At 37.7% G+C, this 22,973-nt stretch overlaps 1 pseudogene; it reads left to right on the top strand.

The window, feature by feature from the left end:
- The first annotated feature begins 22,377 nt into the window (after positions 1-22,377).
- Positions 22,378-22,475, top strand: LOC122035553 (annotated as a pseudogene).
- Positions 22,476-22,973: the final 498 nt, after the last annotated feature.

The raw sequence follows: 22,973 nt of genomic DNA, 5'->3' as shown, positions 1-22,973 counted from the left end.
TAAATATTCTTTAGTTCTTCTTAAGTACTTAAGAATATTCTTAACCACTATCCAGTGACTTTCACCTGGATCTGACTGGTATCTGCTCATCATGCTCAAAGCATACGAGACATCAGGACGAGTACATAGCATGGCGTACTTGATAGATCCTATGGCTGAGGCATAAGGGATCTGATCCATGCGGTCTCTCTCCTCTCTAGAAGAGGGACCTTGAGTCTTCGAAAGACTCACGCCATGTGAAATCGGCAGAAATCCCTTCTTGGAGTTCTGCATGGCAAACCGAAGGAGTACCTTGTCAATGTATGTACTCTGACATAGGCCAAGCAATCTCTTAGATCTATCTCTATAGATCTGCATGCCTAGAATGCGGGATGCCTCACCTAATTCCTTCATTGAGAAACAAGTCCCTAGCCAAGTCTTGACAGACTGTAGCAAAGGGATGTCTTTCCCAATGAGTAGTATTGTAACACCCACGAATTTTTATAAGTACATGAGAAATTATTTCCACTAGAGCTTAGAAATAAAAAAAAAAGAATAAGAGAAGGAGAGAAGATAAAAAAAAATGATATAATAATATGGTAAGAGGAGAAGGTCAAGGATTGAACCTTGAACCTCCCACAAACAATGGATAAAGATTTATGGCATGATCACCACTAGGATAGAGAGTAACATATGGATAGGAAGAGATAAAAATGTTAGTTAAAGGAGAGAAAAAGAAAATAAAGCAAGAAGCAAGAGAAAACCAAATTTGCTTACCTCTCCTTCCTCTTGGTTAAGAGAAGGAACAAGAAGAAGGCAAGTTGCCTTCCTCACTTCTCCCTCTTCTCATTCTCGTGAGAACCAAGGGAAGAGACATGGGAGAGTTAAGAAAGGGAATAAATGAAGGCATAAATTCCCCTCATGGTGAATAAATAGAAAAATGAGAAAGTAAATCTCTCATTTTCTCCTTCTTCCTCCTCCTTCCTCCTTTTCTCTTCTTCACCGAGACTAAGAGGTCTTCCCTCTCCTTGATCCGAACACTAAGTCAAGTTTCTTCTCCAAGAAAACTAATTTTCGAGAAGAAATCTTCAAGTTCTAGCCCTTCCAAGCAAAGGAAACCAAAGGAGACATAAGAAGAGGAAGCTCCTTCATTTCTTAGCTCCTAGGATATTCTTCTCCTTAAGAAAAACCACAAGCGAAAGGAGGTAAGTTCCCCTCACCTGTGGTACAATAGCTATATGATTGTCATGTAAATATATTGCTAGAAAAACCTATGGTTGTTTCATGAGGGTTTCGGCCAAAACAAAAAAAAAAAAAAAAAGGTTTTTAGAACTTGAAAACCAACTAGGTATGTTCATGATGTTTCCTATGATATGTATCCGATGGTAAGGGGGTTAAACTAATATTTTCATGCTAGAATATTTGGTTAGAACATAAGTTTATGGGCTTAGACTTTCGGCCAAGAAAGAACAAAAGAACTAGAAGAACTCTAGACCTAAACCAAAGCATGCTCTCTTGTCCTTATGATATGTACCTTATGGTAGATGGTGTTGTTATTGTTTTTCCCACTTGTATGTTAATTTAAACTTGATTCCATCTTCATGAACTTTCGGCTATGATAGAGTTGAGGGCCTAGAAGGGCTTTTAAACCTGAAATTTAGCATGCTATGATTTTCATAAGACAAGATATGAAGCTAATATGACATGTCATGCTCTTAGGTTAAGTTGAACTATATTTTTTATGCATATGATGATTCGGCCATGTTGAGACCTGAACCCTAGGAAAGTTTAAATCAAGCCTAAGATACTTAGGATCTTCTTGATGAAAAGATATGAAGTAAACTAATGTTCTTATGTTATTTGAAACTTGAATTCTTGTTCTACAACTTTCGGCCACACTTGTTTCTTTGACCTAGGATGCTCAAATTCTAAACTAAGTGGTCCATGTTATTCTTTGAAATGAATGCTAGGAAAATTCTTATGGTCTTCATGCTATTATGCCACTAGAAATCTAATTCCCATGCTTAACAAGATTCGGCCACATTAGGTTAAAAAGCTTGAGAAGCTTGAAAATTAGACTAAAAGTAATTATGGTGCTTCTCATGATATGTATTGGGGTATTGGTATGAAGTTCAACATTTTTATGTTACTTGTAACCTAGAAACATGTTGCTAGGGTTTCGGCCATGTTGGGGTTAAAGGCTTAGAGAACTTAGAACCTAAATCAAACATGCTCTAGTTGTTTCTTATGAAATATGATGTGACAATTGTTAGGTTTTTTTTTCATGCTTGTATGATGTTTATAACCCAAAATAAAGGCTTAATGGGTTTCGGCCATGTTATGAAAAGGAACCTAGAAAGCTTGGAACCTATACCTAACATGCTTAAGATGCTCCTTATGTTCTAAGAAATGATAAATGTTTAGGGTTCACATGTTTTTTTGTTGCTTGATAACCCAAGCCATCTCTACATGTTTCGGCCACCCCTTGTTACTAGGGTTAGAGACTTAATTAGGTTCTCCCATGAACTTCACATGCAATGCTTTATGATATGTTAAGAGTATGACATGTTGTGATGTTGATTTATGTATGTTAGGTCCAATTTCATGATATGCTATGTACTTAAGATCATGATATGCTGTGTGCTAAATTTCATGCTATGCTATGTACTTAAGATCATGATATGCTGTGTGCTAAATTTCATGATATGCTATGTGCTTACTTTCATGATATGCTGTGTGCTAAATTTCATGATATGCTATGTACTTAAGATCATGATATGCTGTGTGCTAAATTTCATGATATGCTATGTGCTTACTTTCATGATATGCTGTGTGCTAAATTTCATGATATGCTATGGGCTTATTTTCATGATATGTTGTGTGCTCAATTTCATGATATGTTATGTGCTTAACTTCATGATATGCTGTGTGCTCAAATTCATGATATACTATGTGCCTAAACTCATGATATGCTATGTGCTCAAATTCATGATATGCTGCGTGCTTAAACTCATGATAGGTTGTATGCTTAATTATGCATGTGTTCATGATATGCTGTGTGCTCAAAATCATGATATGCTGTGTGCTCAAATATACATGCTTTAAGCTATGCCTAAAAGAGTTGCTTCCCTATAAGTGGGATCAAGAGCACTCTTCATGACATGAATATGACATGAGTGATATGGACTATGTAGATATGACATGCTATTTTACTTTTAAGGCTTGTACCAAGGGTGGGCTCCATAAGCGCCCCGAGGTCGATGGACTAAGAAACGGGCCTCGTTAGGGATGGGCTCCTAAGTGCCCCTAGGTCGATGGACTAAGAAACGGGCCTAGTATATGTATGCCTTGTAGGGTTCAAGACTTGCTACCTTGGACCTACTAGGACGCGCGCAGTTATGTACGTGGTACAAGCCGGGATCCCCTCTTATGTTGAGATTATGTTTAAGTATCTATGCTATACGTTTTAAAAAGACATGATGCACATGTTTCATGATGTATGTTTAAGAGTTCACCCTGCATATACCTTAGGAATATGCCATGATAATTATGATGATCATGTTTATGATATGCCATGCTACCTTGTGTTTATGCCATGATTATGCCATGATATCTATGATGATGCTTATGACATGTATGATGATCATGTATGTTATGCCATGATACCTTATGCTATGATGTATGCTTTATGATTGTCGACATGCTATACGGTTTTTATGAGTAGGAAAGGAACTTACTGAGCCATGAGTGCTCACAGCTTACTTTCTTGTACCACAGATAAGGGCAAAGGATGGATGAACTAGGAGAGCAGCTGGAGGGGCTAGCAGGATGTGTGTGGCAGTGACTGGCTAAAGAAGAAAAAGACCTGCTTTTATTTAATAAGAATTATGCCTAGTTTATATTACTACGTTATATCTCCATGACATTTTATCATGTTACTCTATATGTCTTGAAATAATGTTAAGTATGACATATGGACTCTATGTTTCAAAAATTTACAAGTAAGACTTCCGTTGTAATAAGTTATTAAGTTGTTAAGTATGGTAAGTAACCCCCGTCGCCTTAGCAGGAGGGGCGGGGCGTTACAAGTATGTCATCCACATACAATATGAGGAAGACAACTATATCCCCTACAACCTTCTTGTAGACACAAGGTTCATCTTCATTTTTGATGAAACCAAACTGTTTGATTGCATCATCGAATCGAACATTCCAGCTCCGAGAAGCTTGCTTTAGTCCATAAATGGACCTATGCAGCTTGCATACTCTGCTAGTATGTTGTCGATCTACAAAACCCTCAGGTTGTGTCATGTACACATCCTCGAGTAGGTTTCCATTCAGAAATGTGGTTTTGACATCCATCTGCCATATCTCATAGTCATGGTATACTGCAATAGCAAGCATGATCCGAATGGACTTAAACATCGCTACTGGAGAAAAGGTTTCATCATAGTCAATACCATGAATTTGCTTGAAACCTTTAGCTACCAAGCGACCCTTATAGATAAGTTCATCCATGTTAGTCTTTCTCTTAAAGACCCACTTACACCCAATGGGTTTTACCCCTTCAGGTGGATCAACCAAACTCCATACTTGGTTGGTGTACATGGATTCCATTTTGGATTTCATGGCCTCTAGCCATTTCTCAGAATCTGGTCTCATCACAGCTTCCTGATAGGTGGTAGGCTCATCCTCTATGAGCACAACGTCATCATGGTCAGACAAGAGAAATGAGTATCTCTCAGGCTGACGACGTACCCTATCAGACCTGCGAAGAGGTATGTCTACTTGAACTGGTTGTTGTTCCTCAACTCCTTATAGAACAACATCATCCACAACACTTTGTGGTTCCAGTTCAACTTCCATCGAGGCTTTAGTGCTATGGTCCAAATCTTGAACTTCTTCAAGATCGAATGTACTCCCACTAGTCTTTCTATAAACAAAGTCCCTTTCTAGAAAGACCCCAGTCTTTGCCATAACTACCTTGTGCTGACTGGGAATGTAGAAGTAATATCCCTTAGTTTCCTTGGAATATCCAATAAAGTAGCACTTTTCAGATTTGGGTCCCAATTTGTTTGAGACTTGACGTCTAACGTAAGCCTCACAACCCCAAATCCTCATAAAAGACACCTAGGCATCTCTCCCAGTCCATATCCTATATGGTGTCTTTATCACGGCCTTAGATGGAACTCGGTTGAGTATAAAAGTTGTCGTGTCTAGAGCATTGCCCCAAAGAAATGTAGGAAGATATGTGTGACTCATCATAGACCATACCATATCTAATAGGGTACGATTCCTCCTTTCGGATACACATTCCACTGTGGTGTTCCAGGAGGAGTGAGTTGGGATAGGATCCCACACTCAGCTAGATAGTCACAAAACTCATGGCTAAGGTATTCACCACCTCGATCTGATCGAAGTATCTTAATACTCTTGCCAAGCTGGTTCTGTACTTCATTCTTGAATTCTTTGAACTTTTCAAAGGATTCAGACTTATGTGTCATCTAGTACACATAACCATATCTACTGAAGTCATCAGTAAATGTGATGAAGTACCTATAACTGCCTCTAGCAGCGACATTGAAAAGGCCACATACATCACTATGTATAAGTCCTAACAAATCAGTCGCTCTTTCGCTGTGCCCACTAAAGGGAGTCTTGGTCATCTTGCCTAGTAGGCATGACTCGCACGTCTCATAAGATTCAAAATCAAATGAGTCCAGCAAACCATCCTTATGGAGCTGGGATAAGCGCTTGTCATTTATATGACCTATGTGACAGTGCCAGAAATAGGTTTGGTTCATGTCATTTGACTTAAACCTTTTGGTATTTATGTTATAGATAGGGCTTTCAAGGTCTAGAATGTAGAGTCTGTTCATCAGAGGTGCACTACAATAGAACATATCTTTTAAATAAACAGAACAACATTTGTCCTTTATTATAAAAGAGAAACCTTTCTTATCCAACAAGAAACTGATATTATGTTCTTAGTTAAAGCAGGCACATAACAACATTCATCTAATTCTAATACAAGCCCAGAGGGCAGAGATAGAAAATAAGTCCCTACAGCAACAGCAGCAACCCGTGCTCCATTGCCTAAGCGTAGGTCCACCTCGCCCTTTGCCAATGCCCTGCTATTTCTCAACGCCTGCACATTAGTACAAATGTGAGAAGCACATCCGGTATCTAATACCATGATATAGAAATAGATAGATTGACTTCTATAACATATATACCTGAAGTGGAAGTCTCACTTCGCTTCTTCTTAAGATCTTCCAGGCACACCTTGCAGTTCCTCTTCCAGTGCCCGGTCTGACCACAGTGGAAGCAGGTAGCATCCTTGGCGACCCCTCCTTTAGACTTCAGTGCCTTACCTTTGCCCTTGGCTTGGGACTTTCCTTTGCCTTTGGGCTTGCCCTTGACCTTGTGTTTCTGAACCATCAGAACAGAGTGGGGCTTAGCCTTCTTAAGGTCCAGCTCAGCAGTTCTTAAGATGCTAAGCAGCTCGAGCATTGGCTTGTCAATTTCGTTCATGTTATAATTTAGAACAAATTGACTATAGCTATCCCGCAAGGATTGCAAGATCAGGTCAGTGGCCAGCTCTTGGCCAAGCAGGAATCCCAACCTCTGTAGGTTTTCTATGTACCCAATCATTTTGAGTACATATGGGCCTACGGGAGCCCCATCTGACATCTTGCACTGAAATAGTGCCTTAGAGATCTCGAATCTCTCGTGCCTCGCTTGTCCTTGATACAGTTGATGAAGATGTTCAACCATATCGTAAGCGCCCATCAACTCATGTTGCTTCTGAAGCTTAGAGTTCATGGTCGCGAGCATCAGACAGGACACATCTAATACGTCATCTTGATACTTCTTGTAAGCATCTCGGTCAGCTCGCGTGGCAGTGGCAGGAGGAGCCTCCGGAATGGGTTGCTCCAGAACGTACAGTTTACATTCCTGAGTGAGAACTATTCTCAAGTTCCTGTACTAGTTCAGGAAATTTGCTCCGTTGAGCTTGTCCTTCTCAAGGACAGAACGCAGGAAAAAAGAGTTCATATTCGACGTCATGGTTATCTACAACAGAAAAATACAAAAAATAAATATCATATTCTTTTAAATCATTTAATTAGGCCTTTAAATAAATGATGCTCCCACTGAATTCTATAATTCATGTGGGACAAGATTCACATCATACTACGCCTTGAGTTAGTTTTAGCTAAATCGCCCAAGACTTAGTATGATCGGTAGGTAACAATTTACCAATTACATCTCTATGCAACTCTTGTTTATAGGATCAAGATCCGAATTATATTAAAACTCGAGTTAGCTTTGGCTAATACGCCCAAGAATTAATATAAATATGATTTGACCTATCTACCAACCATTGGAAAATGCCTATAGTTAAACTCGATCTAATTGAGTTAACTAGTTACTCAATCTAATTGAGTTGTACTCACCCATGCGTTGATAAGCGGGACCAAGATTGTCCCCCCGTACCCTACCAAGATAATATGTGTTGCTCTGCTTTGGAAGATTCAACAACACATGTGATTGAGGTAGTGATAGGTATCGCGGCACAGTAGGCATTTGAGTTGACGCGATTGAGATCTAATCTAATCGAGAGGGTGCATCTTGTACACGATTTAGATCTAATCTAATCGTTAGGCACTAATTAATTACTAATTATGCATCACATACACACAAGCAATTAATTAAATTATTTGTGATTATTCATGGCCCTACTATGATCTTTTCAAGCCAATGAGAAGATCGGATGGTCAACCTAAGGTCAACAGCTTCTCAAGCTCCTCCCTTTGACCACCTTGTGTTGCTCGCGCCCTCCTCGTAACTCCATCTCGAGTGGACCTTCCACCGTTCCAATTTTATACATTACAATTTTTTGAAACTCGAGTTACATTCGAGTCTAAACTAATTTACAACAAGAATATAAAATAGAGAAAGGCACGACGCGCAGGTCGCGAATCAAATATACAACACGCACATCACATGACGGCACGCAGGCCGTATTATGAATTACAACACATTTCCAATCAAATTGGGTCTTTTGGGGCCATGACTATCACAAAATGACACATAATTCTAAATTATGTATTTTCTATAATTTTTTGTAATTTTTACTATAATTTTTACAATTTTTATGAGTAAAATTCCTGGCAGTTCCGTTTAGCGGGTTATCGGGCTCAATCGCGGAACGAATCACCTTGCGGGGCCAGGGGCAGCACCCCTACCCGCGATCTAACCATTGCGAGTGTTCCTTAGCGATCCTACAGTGCCGTAGCACGCTGTCCCAAAAAGATTTGGGGCGAAACCTTGCCATTTCGGAAAAATCTTCTCGGTAGTCGAAGCCCACAAGTGTCGAAACACTTGTGCTTCGCTTCTACGAGAAAAATACCCATAAAAACTATAAAAATAGGAAATCCACAGAATATTACAGAACTGCTATTTTCATAAAAATACAAAATAAACTTGTACAAGACTTCGCACGTGGCTCTGATAGCACTGTTGGACTTTTCGGGCCATGAAAACCACTTTTTCGCGTCGCGGAAACCCCGAAACCCCCGTCACAGGATCCGTGCAAAGAATAAAACTTCGAAAAACCTTCGAGTACGAGTTTACTAACTCTAGATCTATATTAGAGTTCTAGATGGTTAAGAGTTTTTACCCTTGATGCGCGCCCTTCGCGAATCCCAGTCGTCCAAGGTGTCGGATCTCAAGATTGTCAAAGTAGACAATCCTCTACACGTTTCCACACGAAAAAAAGAGGGAGAAAACCAAACTAAAGTGTGATAGCACCTTAGTAGGTTTCGGCCAAGGTAGGATGAGAGGGAGAGAAGAAAGAACTCAAGGAGGAAGAAGATAGAATGAATGCCTTGAATGGAAAAATTCATTCTCATTCATTTTGAGTGGACGGCCACAATTGTAACTCCCTTACAATTAATGTGGTCGGCCACATTAAATGGAAAGGGGTTTGTAACCTCCATGATGTGGCACACACATGTGCTAGCTTTGATGATGTGGCACATCATCATTAGTCCTCCTATTTCCAACTCACAAATGAGGTGGCAAATGGTCAAGTCAAACTTGACCTTTCATCTTCCTTCTCAAGTCAAGTCAAACTTGGCCAAATCTCTCTCATGATTGATCTAATCTAACCATTTGATTCAAACCAACTTAATATAATGAATCTAATTCATTTAATTAAATTGATTCAATGAGTCATAATCTAAATTAGACTCATTGAACACATGAATCAACTTGAGTCCAACTCAATTAGCCTAACTTGGATTACTCTTAATCCAATTTGGTTCAATACATGAACCTAATCCTCTTGGTTCATCATATGAACCTAATCTCCATCTAATTATCCTTAGTGTGTGACCCTATAGGTTCTTGTAACGTTGGTAATGCCCCTAAACCCATTTAGGAGCATTAGTAATGAGCGGTATCTAGCAACACATCATTACTACCCAAGTTACAAGAATGTTGAGATCCAACATCACCTTGTGACTACTAATTGTGACTCCTCACAATATATGACAAGTGTCCTTCTATTGTAGACATCTAGATTGATCAATGTGAGGCATAGACCGTGTCATCCTCTGACCAATCTAAATCTTGAACTCCAAGTAGACTCACCCGATCAAATGAGCTCAATATCTCATATTGACTCATTTGGGCATGGCCATGCACTTAGTGGTCTCACTCTATCAAGAATATCGATGTCTCTCCCGTCATATAGGAGGGATAGATCCCATCTACATCACTCACATCCCTCTGCATAATTTGTTACATACCCAGTAATCGCCTTTATAGTCCACCCAATTACGGGTGACGTTTGACGAAACCAAAGTACATAACTCCTAATATATGGAACCATGGTGACTTCAGGTCCAAGGACTAATAGCTACATGAGAAATCATATGACACTCATATAACGATCCATGATACTTTCTCATGGCGGGTCATTCAGTATACATTCTCCAATGCATACCCATGTGTCAACTTGATATCTCTATATCCATGACTTGTGAGATCAAGTCATCGAGTTGACCTACATGCTAGTCTCGTCGCATTAACATTGTCCCTGAATGTTAATACTCGACTAGGAATGATTAAGAGTAGTGTTCCCTATTTCATCTCACTATCGGTTCAACTAACCGATTGATATAGGTAAGAACCCTCTACTCAAGGACGCTATTATACTTAGTTATTTGGCACCAATACAAGTAAGTATAATAACCAAAACAAATGCCTTTATTTATATAAGAATATGATACAACAAGTCCATAATACAATCATCAAATGATTGGCTCTAGGGCTCTAACTAACACTATCCCCTCTACCAAAAATGGTTTTACTCATAATACAAAGTAGGTATCTGAATATAGGGTTTTGCATGTGGGAGGCTTTAGCTCTAGAGGGCTCATAAGGATTGTTTGATCCGGTAATAGATGTCCAAACTCATTCCAATTAAAATTTGAATTAAATCATCAAGCACCGCCGGTATGTAAGCCAAAACAATTATTAAACTTACTAAATGTCCACTAAAATTCTTGGTTTGTTAATCTAAAACCGATATTACCTATAAAATCATCTTCAGAAGAGAAGTAGATATAAATTAAACTTAAAAATTCAAGGACAAGGCGGGAATATGTTGACAAATGTGTGTACATCATATCATCTCAATCGAAAGAGCTAATCATCCAATCTACATCATCCCTAATCCCCAAAACATCTATCGTAGTTGGATCCATATATCTAGTGCACACACTCTTTCTACCAATAAGAGAATCATATCTAGATTTATGCTCTTTATTTCTAAAAAAAATATGATACTCATTGGTGTCACCTTCGTCACGTGCACTCCTCTTGCCTTTGCCCTTTTATGAAGCTTTTTCCTTACCTTTGTCCCTTCCCAATTATTTTCCTCCGTTAGATCCACCACTTCCTCATCGAATTATTTTCAAAAGATGAGATATGATGGCAAGATAAGTGAGGGAGAGTGATTGATTTAAGAGAGAACTTGTGAGAAGAGGTAGATCTTGAGGAAGAAGAAAAAGATGAGGGGTTCTTGGATTTGAAATTAGGTTCTAGATCTAGATCTGGATCTTGGAGAAAAATGAGTCTAAAATCTAGATTTGTCAGGTGGATGAAGAAAGATTGAGGAGGAAAAGGATTGAAGAGAAGAAATGAGTGAAGAAAGTAAGCTTGAGAAGGAATTGGGGAAGGCACGGTCGTGTCTGATAGACACGGCCCGATCGAGGGCTTCTTCACATGGTCATGTCGATTGACATGGCTTGCTTCTTCCTTCTTTCATCTTGATCCACACGACAGTGTTGATTGACATGGCCGTGTGAAATCATATGGCCATGTTCCTCTTCCTTTCTGCTAGAACCACACAACAATGGGAAGGCACACAACCACCTTCTCCTTTCACTCTAGCAAAACCACACAGCCGTGTGAGATCACATGGCCTGAATCTTTCTATTTTCTACTTGCATCACATAGCCATGTGAAGTCACATGGCCAGCTCTATAGGATGTATAAGTGCTAAATTTTCTCATTTTTTTTAACTTTGTCGATGCCTCTTTTAGGATGTATACTAAAAGCCTAGCTTTTGTAAACATTTATTTTGAAATAAGAATCGTATTGGTCAAATGTCTATATTTAGTTAAATACAGTTGTCCATTTAATTTAAATTGTAGATAACATGGTGTGTGGTGTCACACAGAAGAATATGTTATCAGTTCCTTATAAATTATAAACAGTAGCTCACAACCAAGATGGATTGGGACAAACCATTGAAATGGTTGTAGTGTAATTTGATATTAGTTTATCTTGACTATAAAATTACACTAGTACACTATGTGTGTATTGAAAATGACCATTTGAGGTTGTTTCTTTTTATACTGACTACATAAAAGAACAAAACCTCTGTTATTTTGGATATACGTGCTCTTAATCGCGATATAATAACAAGCACATATACTTAATATTTATTTCTTTGATTTATCAATGGGTGAGATTTAGTTCGATAAATCAATAGGTCTGATAAGTTAGGAAATAATATTATTTATATGGTGTGGTGTTGATTATAGAAGGAAATTATGTCCTAGTAATCTAGATTGATGATGTCCCCTTGAGGAGCTCATAAGGATTATCATGTAAACCCTGCAGGTGGACTTAGTCCGGCATGATAATGAAGTTGAGTGGTACTACTCTTGGAGATAGATATTAATTAAGTGAGTTGTCAGTAATTCATTTAATTTGTAGACATTTGATATCTTAAACACAGGGAGATTAATGCACTCATGATAAGAAGGAGCCCATAATGTAATTTGGGATTGATGCGGTAGTTCAATAATAACTCTTTAGTGGTATGAGTTATTATTGATGAACTTGAATTGGGTGTTCAGGGTGAACACAGGAAGCTCAAGCTCATCGGGAGATCAAAACTAATTTCTCCTCTCGGTCCCTGTTGTAGCCTCTATAAAGCCTTGTATCCACAAAGTCCACTTCTTACCCAAGTAATGGGTCCGGCACATCCTTCCTTGGAGCAAAGGGGGTTGGCCAAGCATTAATTTGGAGACAAGTAGTGGCCGGCCAAGCTTGGTGTCCAAGCTAGGGGCCAGCCACATAAGAATAAAAGGGATTTTTTTAATTTTATGTTAAAAACTTTTCTTTTATAGTCATCCTCATGGTTTTAAAAAGAGAGTTTTAAATTTTAAAATCTTTCCTTTTATGGCTATCTACAAAAGATTAAAGAGAGATTTTAATCTTTCCTTATTTGTAGTTATCTATAATGTCTAAAAGAGATATTTTAATTTTGATAAAACTTTCCTTTTTTGTAACCATGATTTAAAAGAGAAGTTTTAATTTTAATCTTTCCTTTTTTGTAGATGTCTACATGATTAAAAGAGAGAGATTAATTTTAAAACTTTCCTTTTTAGCCATGGATAATAGGAAATTTAAAAGAGAGAGATTTTAATTGTTATTAAAATTTTCTTTTTTGCCAAGACCAAGGAATATAAAAGAGAGGTAGAGGGTGCCTCATGGGAACATACAAAAAACCTAAGCCTTGCCCCCTCTCCTCTTCATTGTAGTCGGCACCCTTGTTTCTTCCCTAAGGGCCGGCGGATCACATCTCCTTTAATCCTTGGTGGTTGGCTCTCTTCCTTTCTCTTCTCTTTTGCTTTCTTCCCTTAAGGCCAGCGGCACATCAAGCTCTATCTCCTTGGTGGCCGGTTGTTTGGAGGGGAAGAATAAGAGAAGGAAATTTCCTATTTTGGCATCCCTTGGTGGCCGTTTTTCTTGGAGGCAAAGAAGTGATTCGGGTGGAGTTATCTTGGTAGATCGTCGCCCACACGACGTCCAAGAGGAGGAGAGGAATACAACAAAAGATCAAGAGATATTTATCTACAAAGAAAGGTATAACTAATTAATTGTTTCCGCTTCAAATTAATTAGTTTGTGTTTTTTGTATGGATCTTGAAATACCAACACAAGAGGCTAGCGATTTTATGTTTCGATTTCATGCTATCGATTTTGTATTTCGATTTTGCGTTTCGATCTTGTGTTTCTATTGTGGTCTCAGTAGTTAAACCTTGGATTACTATAAGAAGTTAAATATCCAATTTCTTTGAAAGGCATTGTCTAGGAAGTGGTGGATGATCCCATAACCAAGAAGGCCTAGTACCTCGCCATGTTTAACCTGGAAGTCAATCTTTGAAATAGATATTTAATAAACTTCTGTAATATGGTTAAACTTGGAGTAAAAATGTTAAGTATCATTTCCAATCCAAGTTTAACTTCTAAAGACAAATTTGGATTAATAATGTTAAATATCATTTGTAATCTAAGTTTAACTTCAGTAGAGAACATGGGTAGCTAGGTTAAGTTCTGTGCTTGTATAAATTTTTTTACAGGGGAAACAGAATAGAATTCAGGTATAGAAACCAACAATTGGTATCAGAGATAGGTTTATGCTTCTATGTGTCTGGTTTTCAGTTAATTATGCACTTTTCATACATAAGTTTAGGCAGGATAATAGTAGGATGTGCAAATAGATTAACTCTATGGTTGTAGGCTCCAACTATTCTAGCCTATTGTGATTGTGTGTGATTGGACCCTCGGACATGTTGAGGGCATTTTATATGTGTGCATGATTGTAATTATTAAATACAGCAGAAGCTGTATTAGTTTTAGGATTTTACATTCTGTTCGATCTAAATTACATGTACATTCCTTTGTGGAATATAGGATCCATAAATATAAAATTTTATTTTTTTTGTCATGGATCGTATCCTTGCGAGGCGTGGTGCTTTTTGAGGACCAGAGGCGCATTGGAAAAAGGAAAAAAGATAGATGCGACAATATGACCCATTGGTGGTGGCTAGGGTTGACGGCACACGGAGGACAGCTATGGATGAAGCCATAATAGTTAGAAAATTAGTTTTCATATTTAATGCCTTTTATGCTGTGATGTGCTGTGTTTGTGTGCCTGTGTGCATATTAAAATTCCTCGTTTCTAAATAACTAAGTGGGAGAGGAATTAATTAAATTCCACGGTCTCTATTACTGGTTTGTAAGTGATGCATTCAAACTTGCGCGTTGGCTCTGAGTGCCTTCCTCCACATCGGATGAGTTTGCTTGCGGATCACTAGATCAAACTTCCTTAATGGATGATTATAGGAAATTATTTAGGAGCATGTGATCTTCTCCATCTGAAAGGGCACAATCCTATTTAATGGACTTAGTATTAAGTAATGACTCCTTCCCATCGAAGTCACTGCTATTATTTGTGTGACCGAAGAAAAATCAACTATTAATTTGTCATAAAGTTAGGTTGACAAGGTAATAAAATTAATGGGTAAAACCCCCCTCTTACAAATGATTGAATTTGTATACGCCCACACTATCGTGGCATACAAAATTCACGGTGTTTGAGGTAATTTTATTTGTCATAAAGTTAGGTTGACAAGATAATTAATGGGCAAAACCCTCCTCTTACAAATGTTAATTTGTATATGTCCACACTATCATGGCATACAAAATTCACGGTGTTTGAGGTGTTGGTGAATTTAAATGATATTGTTTGAGGAATCAATATTATTTTAAATTCTAAAGTCTTGACCAAATATTTTGTGATTCTTAGGATTTCAAATGGCCTTCAAACCTCCTGCTGTTATATTAGAGAATAGACTTACTAGTCCCAATTATAATAATTGGAAAGAAAACTTGGACACTAAGGTGGGTTGTCCTCTCAAAAATGAGAACAATAAAGGTGTATCTTATTCATTAGTTATTGAAACATGTTTAGTGGTGTTATCTACCGGTACCTGGTGTGTAGATACGGGAGCCACTGATCATGTCTGCAATTTATTGCAGGGGTTCCAGGAAACCCAACGACTACATGAAGGGGAAATCACCGTAAGCATGGGCAATGCTACGAAAGTGGCGGTTGTTGCAGTGGGAGATGTTTATTTATCCTTTGATAGGAATAAAACATTGATTTTGAGAAATTACCTTTATGTACCAAGTTTTAGAAAGAATTTGATTTCAGTTTCTAAATTATTTAAGGATGGATATTCTATTTCTTTTGATGACAAAGTGGTTGTCAAGAAAAATAGGGAGATTGTCTGTTCAGGTACATTGGTTGGCAATTTGTATACTCTAAATCCAATAACTCCCACGATGCAACAAATAGAAATTAATAACACATCTTCTAATTCTAATAAGAGAAAGTATCCTTCGGAAATGAACCAAACATATCTTTGGCATCTAAGGCTAGGTCATATTAACTTGAGTAGGATTCAAAAGTTAATAGCCGATGGACCTTTGGGTTCATTGGTGGTGGAAAACTTTCTAACCTGCGAATCTTGCTTGGAAGGAAAAATGACCAAGAGACCTTTTAAGGCCAAGGGGTATAGAGCTAAAGATGTGTTGGAATTGGTTCATTCTAATTTGTGTGGACCTATGACTATCCAGGCAAGAGGTGGTTTTGAATATTTTATCTCTTTTATAGACGACTATTCAAGATACGGGTACATTTACTTGATGCACCGCAAGTCTCAGTGCTTTGATAAGTTCAAAGAGTACAAGGCTGATCATGGTAAAAGTATCAAGACACTACGGTCTTATCATGGTGGCGTGTACCTCTTGGGAGAGTTTAGGAATTACTTATTAGAGGTCGGGATTCAATCCCAATTGTCTACACCTGGTACACCCCAACAGAATGGTGTGGCAGAATAAAGGAATAGGACTCTTATGGAAATGGCTAGATCAATGATGAGTTATTCAAAATTACCAAGTTCATTTTGGGGATATGCTCTCGAAACGACAGTGAACATGGTACCTTCTAAGTCAGTACTCTCTACTCCCATAGAATTATGGAATGGGCGTAAGTCTAATCTGAAACATATTCAAATTTGGGGTAGTCCAGCACATGTGCTGAAGGAAGACACTGATAAGTTGGAATCACGTACAGAAGTTCGCTTGTTTGTGGGTTATCTTAAATAAAATGAAAGGTGGTTTATTTTATAGTCCTAAAGATCAGAAGGTCATTGTTGGCACCAATGTCTGATTTTTATAAGAGGACTATATATAATAAACCACAAGCCCATGAGCAAAATTGTTCTTAAGGAAATTAGAGAAGACACGTCTACTTTAGTACCAACGGTACAAGATGAGATACCATAAGAAACTACAACACGTGTCACAAATGATGCACAATTACAAGTAATGCCTCATCATAGTGGGAGGGTTGTTTTTGGGAGAGTCTTTGGACTTGATCCCTGGTGAACATGAACTTGATCCCTAGACATATGATGAAGCAAGAGATCTTGGAACATCCAGTTTAATGAAGTGATCCAGTCTTATGGATTTATTCAATGATCAGATGGGTCTTGTGTATACAAGAGGAATGACAGAAATGTGGTGGTATTTCTTGTACTATACGTAAATGATATTTTACTCATTGGCAATAATGTCAAAGTATTGTCAGACGTAAGGGTATGGTTGTCCAAGTGTTTTGATATGAAGGACTTAGGAGAATATGGACATATTCTTGGGATCAAAGTAATAAGGGATCACAAGAAAAGAATATTGTCCTTATCCCAAACTTCATACATCAATACTATCCTAGCTCATTTTAGCATGCAATACTCCAAGAAAGGTTTTCTATCTTTTCAGCATGGAGTACCCTTATCTAAAGAGATGTCTCCTCAGACATCAAAGGAGATAGAGGAGATGAAGGTGGTTCCTTATGCTTCGGCTGTAGAAAGTCTAATGTATGCAATGTTATGTACGAGATTGGATATTTATTTTACCATGAGCATGGTTAGCAGATATCAAAGTCACCCAGGACCGGGACACTGGACTGCCGTAAAGCATATATTAAAGTACCTGAGAAGGACTAGACATTATATGCTAGTTTATAAGGCAGATGATTTGCTACCTATGGGTTACACGGATTCAGACTGATGGGGGCAATAGTAAGTCAACCTCGGGGTTTTGTGTTTACTTTAGGAGGTGGAGCCATAAAGGCAGCCATAGAAGCTGAGTATGTGGCAGCCTCTAAGGCAGCCATAGAAGCTATATGGCTCAGAAACTTCATGATGGACTTAGATGTGATTCCTGGTTTGCCCAAAATTATTACAGTTTATTGTGATAATAGTGGTACAGTAGCAAACTCGAAGGAACCATGAGCCCATAAGGCAAGTAAACACATAGAGCGCAAGTACCACCTAATACGAGGAGAGGTTGTTGTCGCCAAGATTACATCAGTAGATAACCTAGTAGATCCTTTCTCTAAGGCCTTTTCAGCGAGAGTTTTTGATGGGCATGTTGAGAGGATGGAAATCAGATGTATGGCAGTATATATGGCAACACAGTCTTTTAGTATAAGTGGGAGATTGTTAGGATGTATACTAAAAGTCTAGCTATTTGTAACCATTTATTTTAAAATAAAAATCACATTGGTCAAATGTAAGTATTTAGTTAAATACAGTTATCCATTTAATTTAAATTGTAGATAACATGGTGTGTGGTGTCACACAGAAGATCATGTTATCAGTTCCTTATAAATTATAAACAGTAGCTCACAACAAAGATGGATTGGGGCAAACCATTGGAATGGTTGTAGTGTAATTTGGTATTAGTTTATCCTGATTATAAAATTACACTAGTACACTATGTGTGTATTGAGAATTACCATTTGAGGTTGTTTCTTTTTATACTAACTACATAAAAGAACAAAACCTCTGTTATTATAGATATGCGTGCTCTTAATCCCGATATAATAACAAGCACATATATAATAACAAGATGGATTGGGACAAACCATTGGTATTTATTTCTTTGATTTATCAATGGGTAAGATTTAGTTTGATAAATCAATAGGCCCGATAAGTTGGGAAATAATACTATTTCTATGGTGTGTTGTTGATTATAGAAGGAAACTGTGTCCTAGTAATCTAGGTTGATGATGTCCCCTTGAGGAGCTCATAAGGATTATCATGTAAACCTTGCAGGTAGACTTAGTCTGGCATGATAATGAAGTTGAGTGGTACTACTCTTGGAGTTAGATATTAATTAAGTGAGTTGTCAGTAACTCATTTAATTAGTGGACATTCGATATCTTAAACACAGGGAGATTAATACACTCATGATAATAAGGAGCCCATAATGTAATTTGAGATTGGTGCGGTAGTTAAATAATAACTCTTTAGTAGTATGAGTTATTATTGATGAACTTGAGTTGGGTGTTCAGGGCAAACACAGGAAGCTCAAGCTAATCAGGAGATCAAAACCAATTTCTCCTCTCGGTCCTTGTTGTAACCTCTATAAAGCCTTGTATCCACAAAGTCCACTTCTTACCCAAGTAATGGGCCAGACGCATCCTTGCTTGGAGCAAAGGGGGTCGGCCAAGCATTAATTTAGAGCCAAGTAGTGGTCAGCCAAGCTTGGTGTCCTAGGGGCCGGCCACATAAGAATAAAAGGGAGTTTTTAATTTTGTGTTAAAAACTTTCCTTTTATATCCATCCTCATGGTTTTAAAAAGAGAGTTTTAAATTTTAAAATCTTTCCTTTTATAGCTATCTACAAAAGATTAAAGAGAGATTTTAATTTTATTAAAATCTTTCCTTATTTGTAGTTATCTATAATGTCTAAAAGAGATATTTTAATTTTTGATAAAACTTTCCTTTTTGTAACCATGATTTAAAAGAGAAGTTTTAATTTTAATCTTTCCTTTTTTTTTTGTAGATGTCTACATGATTTAAAAAAGAAAAATTAATTTTAAAACTTTCCTTTTTTTAGTCATGGATAATAGGAAATTTGAAAGAAAGAGATTTTAATTATTATTAAAATTTTCTTTTTTGCCAAGACCAAGGATTATAAAAAAGAGGTAGAGGGTGCCTCATGAGAACATATAAAAAACCTAAGCCTTGCCCCCTCTCCTCTTCATTGTAGCCGACACCCTTGTTTCTTCCCTAAGGGTCGGCGGATCACATCTCCTTTAATCCTTGGTGGTCGGCTCTCTTCCTTTCTCTTCTCTTTTTCTTTCTTCCCTTAAGGCCGGCGGCACATCAAGCTCTATCTCCTTAGTGGCCGGTTGTTTGAAGGGAAAAATAAGAGAAGGAATTTCCTATTTTGGCATCCCTTGGTGGTCATTTTTCTTGAACGCAAAGAAGTGGTTTGAGTGGAGTTATCTTGGTAGATCGTCACCCACACGACGCCCAAGAGGAGGAGAGGAATACAACAGAAGATCAAGAGGTCTTTAGCTATAAGAAAGGTATAACTAATTAATTATTTCTGCTTCAAATTAATTAGTTTGTGTTCTTTGTATGGATCCTGAAATACCAACACAAGAGGCTAGCGATTTTATGTTTTGATTTCGTGCTATCGATTTTTTATTTCGATTTTGCGTATCGATCTTGTGTTTCTATTGTGGTCTCTATAGTTAAACCTTGGGTTACTGTAAGAAGTTAAATATCCAATTTCTATGAAAGACTTTGTCTAAGAAGTGGTGGATGATCTCATAACCAAGAAGGCCTAGTGCCTCGCCATGTTTAACCTGGAAGCTAATCTTTGAAATAGATATTTAATCAACTTCTATAATATGGTTTAACTTAGGAAGATCACATCGGTTAAACTTAGAGTAAAAAAATGTTAAGTATCATTTCCAATCCAAGTTTAACTTCTGAAGAGCAACTTGGATTAATAATGTTAAGTATCGTTTGCAATCCAAGTTTAACTTCAGTAGAGCACATGGGTAGCTAGGTTAAGTTCTGTGCTTGTACAAATTTTTGTACAGGGGAAACAGAATGGAATCCAGGTGTAACAACCAATAGCCTCCACGCCCATGAGATGATCATGGCTATCTCGTGGAGGCATCTCACAACCTAAAAACAAAAATTAAGAAATACTTAGATAAACTAACTAAGAGAAGAAAATTGAAAACTAAACTAACTAAAAGGAACCCTTGGGTTACCTCCCTAGAAGCGCTTGTTTTAGGTCTTTAGCTTGAACCCGTCTCCGTTGACACGGATTATACCCATAGAGGCATGGTTTTCCCTCCTTGGGTTGGTGCTACTAAATCTTCCTTCATTTTGTCCCTTGCAGGGCAGATGTACTTTTCATTACTTGTTGGGAGCCTTCTCCCAATTCTTGCCGGATCATGTGTTTCATCTGGCGACCTCCCATGAGGATGGAAGTTCCATTGCTCAATTTTATAGGCATTCACCCTGCTACAAATGCTTACAATAAAAGAAGAGGCATGGTTAAGAAATTCAAATTCTAACCTTTCCTTACCAATAACAAGAGATAGTTTTTGATTCTTCACATTAATAATGGCTCTTTCAGTCGAAAGAAAAGATCTTCCCAATATGATTGGAATCTTTGGATCCTCCTCCATGTATAAAATGATAAAATAGGTGGGTATGATACAACCACCCATCTCTACTGTCACATCTTCGACAATACCCATAGGGTACCTGTATGAATGATCAGCTAACTGAAGTGTCATAGTAGTAAGTTTAAGTTTTTGAGACCTAGCTTATTACAAACTGAATATAGAATGAGGCTAACACTCGCCCCCAAATCACAAAAAGCTCTTTCTATAATTCAGTTCCTATTGTGCAAGGAATAGAGAAGCTTCCAAGGTCTTGAAGGTTTAGGGGAGTGGTCATCATGAATAGAGCACTACATTCTTCCATTAATGCTACAGTCTCGAACTCTCCTTTCTTTCTTCTGTTGGACATGATATCCTTTAAAAACTTGGCAAACTTAGGTATTTGGTGTAGAGCATCAATTAGAGGGACTTTAATACAAATATCCTTGGCCATTTCTAGAAATTTACTGAATTTTTCATCTTTTTGTGTCATGGCTAGTCTTTGTGGAAAAGGAATTGTTTGACTTTGTAGTGGAAGTAGAAGAGTCCCTTCAACCTTCTTCTTAATCTTCTCATCATCCTAGATCCTGACTAGGTTAGGTATGGAAGGAAAGGGCTTTTCTGGAATGTCAATCCCTTTAGGAGCAGTCACTTGGGGATCTCCCAAGGTCCATCCTCTTCGAAGTTCTATTTTGTTGCAATGTTCCACTGGATTTACATCAGGTTTGCTTGGGAATGCTCTTGGTGTTCTTGAAGAAGATGAGCCTATCTGGGCAATATGGCTATCTTGCATCATTTGATGTTTTTCAGTGATATCCATTCTTTGAGTAAGCTACTTGATTTCATTCTTCATTTTCTTTTTCTTGGTAAGAACTTCCTCAAGCATCTTTTCTATCCTAGATAGTTTATTGCCTTGTGATGGTTGTTATTAATAGCTTTATTTTCAAGGTTGGTAACTTGGCCTTGTCCCTATGGATGGTCCTTGATCTTGATTATTCTGATAAGAAAAGTTTGGATGATTCTTCCACCCAGGGTTGTATGTGTTTGAATATGGATTGTTTTATCTTTTATTATAACTCACTATTCCATCACATTGCTCAAGTTGATTTATTTGTGTGAGATGGCCCCAAAACGACAAGTGTCTTGAGCATGATCTGTGTTTCCACAAGTGTCACATACACATACAATTACATTGGTTGTACTTATTCCCATATTCTCAAGCTTTTTAGTCAGAGCATCTAATTTTATGCCTATAAGAGTAATAGCATCCACGTCAAATTTTTCTGATGCTTTGATAGGGTTTTTAGAGAAAAAGCCTTCATATCTTTCAGATGTCCATTGATGATAGTTCTGAGCTACACTTTCTATGATATCTTTGGCCTCATCTAAGCTTTTTTTCATTAATGCCCCTCCAGCTACGGAATCAAGGGACACCTTTGTGTAATAATTAATACCATTATAAAAAGTGTATAGCACTAACCATTTCTCAAGTCCATGATGCGGGCATTGCTTGAGCATATTTTTGAATCTATCTCATTCTTCAAATAATGATTCTGAATCTGACTGTCTAAAGCTTGCTATAAGATTCCTCATGTGGGCAGTTTTACTAGGAGGATAGAATTATCAAGAAATTATTACTCGTTGTTCCCAAGATATGATAATGTTAGCTGGTAAGGAGTTAAGTCATTGCTTCGCTCCATCTCTTAAGGAAACCCCAAATAACAATAATTTTACTACTTCTACTGGAACTCCATTCATCTTCATTGTACTGCAAATTTCATAAAAAAAAACTTCCAAGTGTTGGTTCGGAGTCTCATGTGGTCCACCTCCAAATTGATTTTGTTAAACCATAGTGATTACCACAAGCTTAATTTCAAAATTATTGGCTTCAATAAGTGGTCTGGTGATGCTAGACCGAAGCTCACGTGCATATGGTGCTGCATAATCTTTGAGAGGTTTGTTCACCATTCAAATGATTTTTGTTCTTCTTGATGTTTTTACAGGTTTCTTCTTTTTAGGAATGTTCTATCAATTTCAGAATTGATTGGTAATAGATCTCCTGTAAAATTAGATCTTCGCATGCAA

Source organism: Zingiber officinale, chromosome 11B (genome assembly GCF_018446385.1).
Source record: "Zingiber officinale cultivar Zhangliang chromosome 11B, Zo_v1.1, whole genome shotgun sequence".
Lineage (NCBI taxonomy): Eukaryota > Viridiplantae > Streptophyta > Magnoliopsida > Zingiberales > Zingiberaceae > Zingiber > Zingiber officinale.
Note: the sequence above shows the minus strand (reverse complement) of the source record. Positions and strands in the feature narration are given on the sequence as shown.